At 41.7% G+C, this 7,266-nt stretch overlaps 1 protein-coding gene across 1 annotated transcript in view; it reads left to right on the plus strand.

The window, feature by feature from the left end:
• LOC101854277 (dual specificity protein phosphatase CDC14AB) overlaps positions 1–7,266 on the plus strand; it is a gene marked incomplete at its 5' end in the record, with an annotated part of 37,405 nt that overhangs the window by 18,163 nt on the left and 11,976 nt on the right.

Genomic DNA, 7,266 nt, shown 5'->3' on the forward strand with positions numbered 1-7,266 from the left:
ATGTTCTTGCAGTTTTCTAGCTCACACCTGCTTTCTTCCCCTTGCTTGCACACCGGTGGAGTCGTGGAAAGCTAAAGTTCAAATTTATGCTACTTTGTTTGAGTAGTTTCAGTGGTGACCCACTCAAGATGCAGATTCCAAGAGCTCAAGATGATAAACCTGGACCCAAGAATAGGAGTGTGAAAAGATTTGTTGATTGTGTGAGAAGGCGAACATGGCATTGTTCTATTTTTGACTCTCCATCTAAAAGCCGTTTAGCCCTCGATATTTTTTCAATTTTCTTACCGAAATTGGAAATGGAGCCATTGCCTTTGTCATGTAGAAAGTTGTTTATCTTTTGTGAAGACTGCATCCTATTGCATTCCGTTTGGCTTCAGAATGGGGACTTTGGAAATGATTTCTTGATACTTTCTGAAATGGAAGCACTTTTTGTTTGAAACATTGTTGTTGGTTTGTGTTTTCATAACCTCTTGGTGCACATCCTGCTAATTTTGTTGCCTTGTAAGTAACAGAGTCTCATTCATGTTGGGTGTTTGAAAAAAATTGTTTTGCTTTGTTCCACATTTTCTGTTGCCTTTGTACTGACAGGAAGCAACCGGGAGTTTTTGTGTTTTCAGTTATTCATGTATCAATGCAATTAGATTGCTCCACATTTCACGTTTGTTATGTATCTCAGACATCATGGGTGGTACAATTAGATTGCTCCACATTTCACGTTTGTTATGTATCTCCAGGGCTTCCAGTCTTCCGCAATTTTGCGGATTTCCGTAAATGAGCAGAATTCCGCAAATGGAAAAATTTCCTTGAAAATTCATGCAAAAAAAAAAAAAAAAAAATTATTTTCAGAAATGCGAAATAAAAAATTTCCGTTATTACCAATATTCAACAATAACCAACCCATACCGGAAGTGCTCTTTTATTTGAAAGTGTAGACAGTGTCTTCTACTTTCACTTTCTAAAGCTCAAGAAGCAGAGCACCAGCTCTGTAAGCAAGAGGAAGAAATGACGATTGTGGTTCTATAGATCTTGGGCCTTCCAAGAAAAGAAAACTCTAAGGAGAGCTTGATGTTTTTTTTTACCAGACTTGTTTATTTGTAAGTATTGTTGTAGATTAAATTTGATATAAGCTGTCCAGTTATTTAGATCTAGATATAGATTTTAAAAAACTATTATTGTAAGAATTCTACACCTTATGCTGATTATGGTGCAAACCAACACAAGCAGAAAAAAGTTAAACATTAACTGTCAAGTTTTATAGATCTAGTTGTGGATGTACAGTATCTGTACAAGGGAGAAAGCATGGCTTTGGATTTGGAAATATATAGATTAACACAAGCAGAAAATTAAGTAGATCTAGATCTAGATCTAGTGCAAGGTATGTTTTTTTCTCACTTATTTTCTTGTTAAATTTAGGCTTGAATAGCCAGAAATGGCATACTTAGGATGCCCTGAAACCAGAAATTCTCAAACATAAAGGGGACGCTGTCCCCGTTCAACCCCCTGCCAGGGCTCCGCCCTGGACCCGAAAATCCTCGAAAAATGACATCAGCTGCTGGAAGCTCTGTATCTCAGACAGAATGGGTGGTACAATTAGATTGCTCCTCATTTCACGTTTGTTATGTATCTCAGACATCATGGGTGGTACAAATAGATTGCTCCTCATTTCACGTTTGTTATGTATCTCAGACATCATGGGTGGTACAATTAGATTGCTCCTCATTTCACGTTTGTTATGTATCTCAGACAGAATGGGTGGTACAATTAGATTGCTCCTCATTTCACGTTTGTTGTGTATTGTAGACCTAAGTGGTACCCTTGATGTAACAAGGGGGAAAAATAATTAGATTGATTCGCATTTCAGATTTGTAATGCATTGCAGACATATAGTGGTACCCTTGACCCTTGAACGTCTGTCCACCTGTTAGTTAGGGATGGAAGCATGTAAATCTTGACAGGATTCTGTATTGTGGCTCCCTCCTCTGGCCTGTGGGCCAGCTGTTTCTTTACCTTTTTTCCTGTCTCATCTCTCGTCTTGTACTCTTTGTCTTTGCTTTCTGGGAGGAATGACCTCATGTTCTTGCAGTTTTCTAGCTCACACCTGCTTTCTTCCCCTTGCTTGCACACCGGTGGAGTCGTGGAAAGCTAAAGTTCAAATTTATGCTACTTGAATGAAGCGTTTACCACTTACAGTACCGAAAACTCGTATAGTGAAAAACCATAGGGTTCCGCACCAGTTTAGAACGCTGAAGCCGCTGGTAGATTTGTTTAAAATATTAAAAAAAACTTTACACCAAAGAAACACGGTTTACACATTGAGAGAGGTTCATCAAGCATTCAGCTGTCATGGAGTGACCGTTGTTTAATTATGTTTATTTAACGTGCCTGGTTGCGGCAGTGACTAAAGTTGCCACTGGGAGTGAGCGCATACTGCGGTCAGTGGGTGCTTAGCGGGTGCTCTGCTGTGGTTTGCTTCTTCTTTCCTATCAAACATCTATCATCCTTATCTCCCCTCCTTTTTTATGTTTGTTACTCTCTTGTAACACCTCTAATCTTCTGGCGCTCATATGACCTTATGCAGTTATGAACGCTGTTACTCTCTTGTAACACCTCTAATCTTCTGGTGCTCATATGACCTTATGCAGTTGTGAACGCCGTAAAACCTCTACTAAAACTAACAATACTGCGGGGGGTCGCCGGCGCTACTGTAAGTGTTAACTCTCGTGGTCATTTTGTCTTTGGGTTAAGAATTGTCTGTGTAGGTCTTTTTTTATTTTCTTTTCCTTATAGGAAATTTGTTTAGTGATATATTGGGACTGATTACAAGTATGATGCTATCTTCAAAGGGCACAACAACATAGTTTAGGAACAGAATGGTGCACTGATTTATATTTCTAGCCCCGTGTTTTGGGGAAGAACAAGGCAAGGGTTGTGCGCTTTCTTCAGCATGCATACCTTGTTCCCAAAAAGTGCCTTGAGTGTTGTTCAGACCAGAGCATCTAGTGAGAGAGTGTTGTGCTTCGGAAGGTCTCTGCAGTTGAGAGTGGATGGTTGGCGGGTGCTCCTGTGTGGTTTTCTTCTTCTTTCCTATCAAGCGTCTTTCGTCCTTATCTCTCCTTCTTTGTTGGTGTTTGTTACCTCTTGTAACACCTTTAATCTTCCGCTCTTGCATGACCTTATTTTCAAGTGCCGTAAAACTCTTACTAAAACAAAAGCAGTTGAGGGAAAAGAATAGAACTTAACGCTGTAGACTGTAAGAACCCGGTGCCCTGGATATGTATGTCAGTCAGAGAATCAAAAACCCGTGTCTGTCTCACTCTGTCTGTTGTCCTACTGTCTTCTAGCTGGACATCAGTGTCTATCAGTTGTGTGGTGGGAACTCTCTGTAGGTACCTGTTTTTTAGTTTTAGTAGAGGTTTTACGGCGTTCGCAACTGCACAAGGTCATATGAGCGCCAAGGGTGGATGTCAAAAGAGAAGTCCTTACAGGGAATCCGGCTTACTCTGCCCACTTCTTTAGCTTCAACAGCACAAAGTCTGCTTTGACTGTCAAGGCAGCCCGGAATAGTGGGTCACTTGTGTCTTTGAATTTTACAATGTTTTATTTCAGTACTTCTTTTTTGTTCTTTGAGTCCTGTTTAAAACTGTTATTATAATCTACTTCTAGATGTTTACTCCACAAAGAAGTGGTGATGCTGCAATGTTAACCCATACTCAAAACACACATCAGTGTCTGGCAGTTGTGTGGTTGGGACCTATGTCTTTGGATTCTTAAATATTTTATATTAGTACTTCTTTTTTTCTTCTTTGAGAACTGTTATTATAATCTAAGGTGATGCCGTGATGTTAACCCAAAACTCAAAACACACACAAAAAAAGTGCTTCCCTTCAAATGAAAGGAAAGAAGGCAGGTATGGAAGTCTTAGTAAGTGCGCTGTTGGTTTACACGGGTGCTGTTAATGTGGTGGTGTCCTCAAGTTCCTCTATAGCTGTTCCTGTGTTCTATCTGCCCAGAAAACACCAAGCGTACAGCCTGAGGAAGAACATCAGTTCCAGGTACAGTAGGCCACCCCCCACCCCCCCACCCCCTTCTGCTCTTGCCGAGCAAGCTCCGTCTTTTTTGTCTACTTGTGTTGCTGGAGAGACTCCTTGTGTCCCCCACCCCCCCCCCCACCCCCCACCCCTCCTCCTCTAGCGTGTGCTTCTGTCACCCCCACTAGCACTAGACTCACTGGCTCTGCCGTGTGCGGTGGACTGCCCTTACTACCACACACACAAGTCCTCTCTTGTGCTTACTTCTCTCTTCCGTTGAGTCTCCTTACTGTGAATTTTGGTTTACCTAGCAAATTTTCGTTTCATCGTTCTTCTATGGCTTCTTCACCCCTTGAGTTTTATTTGTGAGTGTGTGTCTGTATATATATATCTATATATTTATCCCCTCACATTTGGTGTGATTTTTGGGTGTATGGATTCTTCACGGTTTTGTTGACACATTTTGTGTGTTAGATCTTCTGTACTCGGTTGATAATTTTCTGTGTGTAGCACAAAACGGACTTGTGTGGTTGTATTCCTCGTCGATGTGGTGAAGTAACTTTTTGTTCTGCACACGCCCGCTGTTCAGGACGTTTTCGTAGATTTTTGTTTTTGTTTTTTTTCTTTGTATCGTGGTTGATTTACTAGAGTGTTTTCTTTACACGTTTCCAGCATGCTTTTTAAATTTTCCCTCCCCCTATATATTTTGTCTTTTCTCATTGTCTTCTTCGGAGATTCTTGAGTTTGCGAGATCGATATTTTGTTGTTTTGTTTTGCTGCTGTTTGGTGGTGTTGGTCTTGTGTAGATGTGTCGCCTAACCCATGTGTTCCTAGACCACGTTTACTGGGTCACCCATGTGTTCCTAGACCACGTTTACTGGGTAACCCGTGTGTTCCTAGACCACGTTTACTGGGTAACCCATGTGTTCCTAGGCCACGTTAACCGGGTAACCCATGTGTTCCTAGACCACGTTTACTGGGTAACCCATGTGTTCCTAGACCATGTTTACCGGATCACCCATGTGTTTCTAGACCACGTTTACCGGATCACCCATGTGTTCCTAGACCACGTTTACCGGATCACCCATGTGTTCCTAGACCACGTTTACTGGGTAACTCGTGTGTTCCTAGACCACGTTTACCGGGTAACTCATGTGTTCCTAACCACGTTTACCGGGTAGCCCGTGTGTTCCTAACCACGTTTACTGGGTAACTCATGTGTTCCTAGACCACGTTTACTGGGTCACCCATGTGTTCCTAGACCACGTTTACTGGGTCACCCATGTGTTCCTAGACCACGTTTACTGGGTCACCCATGTGTTCCTAGACCACGTTTACTGGGTAACTCATGTGTTCCTAGACCACGTTTACTGGGTCACCCATGTGTTCCTAGACCACGTTTACTGGGTAACTCATGTGTTCCTAGACCACGTTTACCGGGTAGCCCGTGTGTTCCTAACCACGTTTACTGGCTTCAGTTGAGAGCCACGAACATTGACTCTCAAACTCGCTTACTCTCGTTTTTGTCTTCTTGATCGACGTAAATGAAATCTGTTATTATGTTTAAGAAGTAAGAGTTGATGGCTGACAAGTGTTGTAAGCCTGTTCCACCTGACTTCATAGAGAGAATAGTTTTATTTAAAGTCATTTAATGCATTATTCCATTTGTCAGATCAATTCTTACTATCTTACTATGTTATGACTGTAGATAGTTTAAAAATATTTGTAAAATTCTTTGAAATCTGCAAAGAACAGGTTGCAATGCATGAATGACATGAGTTCACCTGTATTCGTAATATTGTCGCAAAATTGTGTTTTAAAAATTAATTATGCCTCTCATCTGTCGTGTTTCCGTCCATGAGTATCGCGATTTGAGAGACAGATAAAGAAATGATAGAAGTCAGGTCCGCTGTCACATTGGAAAAATGTACTTGTCTCAAAGACTTGTTTAAAGGGGTCTTTTTCCCCCCTTTGTTTGGATTTCTTTTCAAGTGCCAGTCCTGTGGTAGACTCCAGCTCATGTGTCGGCTAAAGCTGATTGAATTTGAGAAGACAGACTTGTTCACATTTTCCTTTTGTGATTGTTAGGTCAAATGTTATGTTCATTAAAAAAGCTTGGCTTTACTGTACGAGCCGTGTGTGTATGTGTGTGTGTGTGTGTGTGTGTGTGTGTGTGTGTGCACTAAACAGCTGCCTGCTCTCCCTTGTAGATGGGTGGTTGGCGGGTGCTCAGGTGTGGTTTGCTTCTTCTTTCTATCAAACATCTATAGTTTTTATATCCCCCTCAAATCTTAGGCTCTTATTTGACCATATTGTGTTGCAAGTGCCTTAAAACTCTTACTAAAAATTTTTAAAAACCCAAACTGTCCCCTGTAGAGAGGAGGCCCTCATGTACTATGATCTGTTGGCGGACGACTACCTGCTGGACTGGGAGGATGGATAGTCTCCTCCCTCCGGGCGTGTGGTGGGTGTGTGTCGGCCGGTGGTCTCCTGACCTGGCTGCTAGGTTGTTCGTCTTTGTTTCACTTTGACCTCACAGGTGGTCTTGTTTCACTTTGACCTCACAGTTCGTCTTCTATTTGTTCCCCGCGCTCACTTTTTTGTTCCGAGTTCCCTTGATTGACGAGCTTGGAGGCCTTGTGGCCGCAGTTCACTGTTTAGAAACTCTTTGCTGTCTCGTCTCCTTGAGGGGCATGTCTTTGGATGTGGACGGTTCCTGTTTCACGGTTTCTCATTCTGGCCATGTTTTGTTTGGATTATGTAGCCCACCGTGGCCTCCTCCTTGTGTTGTGCTTGGTTTCACTTTGACTTTTTTTGTTTTTGAATTTGAAGAACTGATTTGGTTGTTGGAGTTTAGATTTTACTCAGTTAGCTTGATGTAGTATGGAATCTCATTTTGGACAGATGTTTGTTTTTTGCTGGATTTTTTATTGTGTTATAAAAAAAAAACAACCCGCTTTTGCAGTGAAATTTTGGAAAGTTTACTTTGCTACTAGCTAGTTTTTTAATTTTGCACCCCGGAATTGGATGTTTGCTCACAGTTTTGTGTGTGCCGGTGTGGTTTGATGTGGTCACAGCGTTGTGCCGTTGACTTTGATGGTTTGATTTGCAGGCACATGTGTGTGACCACGGTGTTGTTAAAAAAAAACAACAACCTTATTTTTGGGATTCGTGTTACTTTGTTTTGTCGATTGATGTTGTAGTTACGTTCTGCGATTTCGTAGCTTGAAACCCCCCC

This window comes from Aplysia californica, unplaced genomic scaffold (genome assembly GCF_000002075.1).
Source record: "Aplysia californica isolate F4 #8 unplaced genomic scaffold, AplCal3.0 scaffold00547, whole genome shotgun sequence".
NCBI classification, from domain to species: domain Eukaryota; kingdom Metazoa; phylum Mollusca; class Gastropoda; order Aplysiida; family Aplysiidae; genus Aplysia; species Aplysia californica.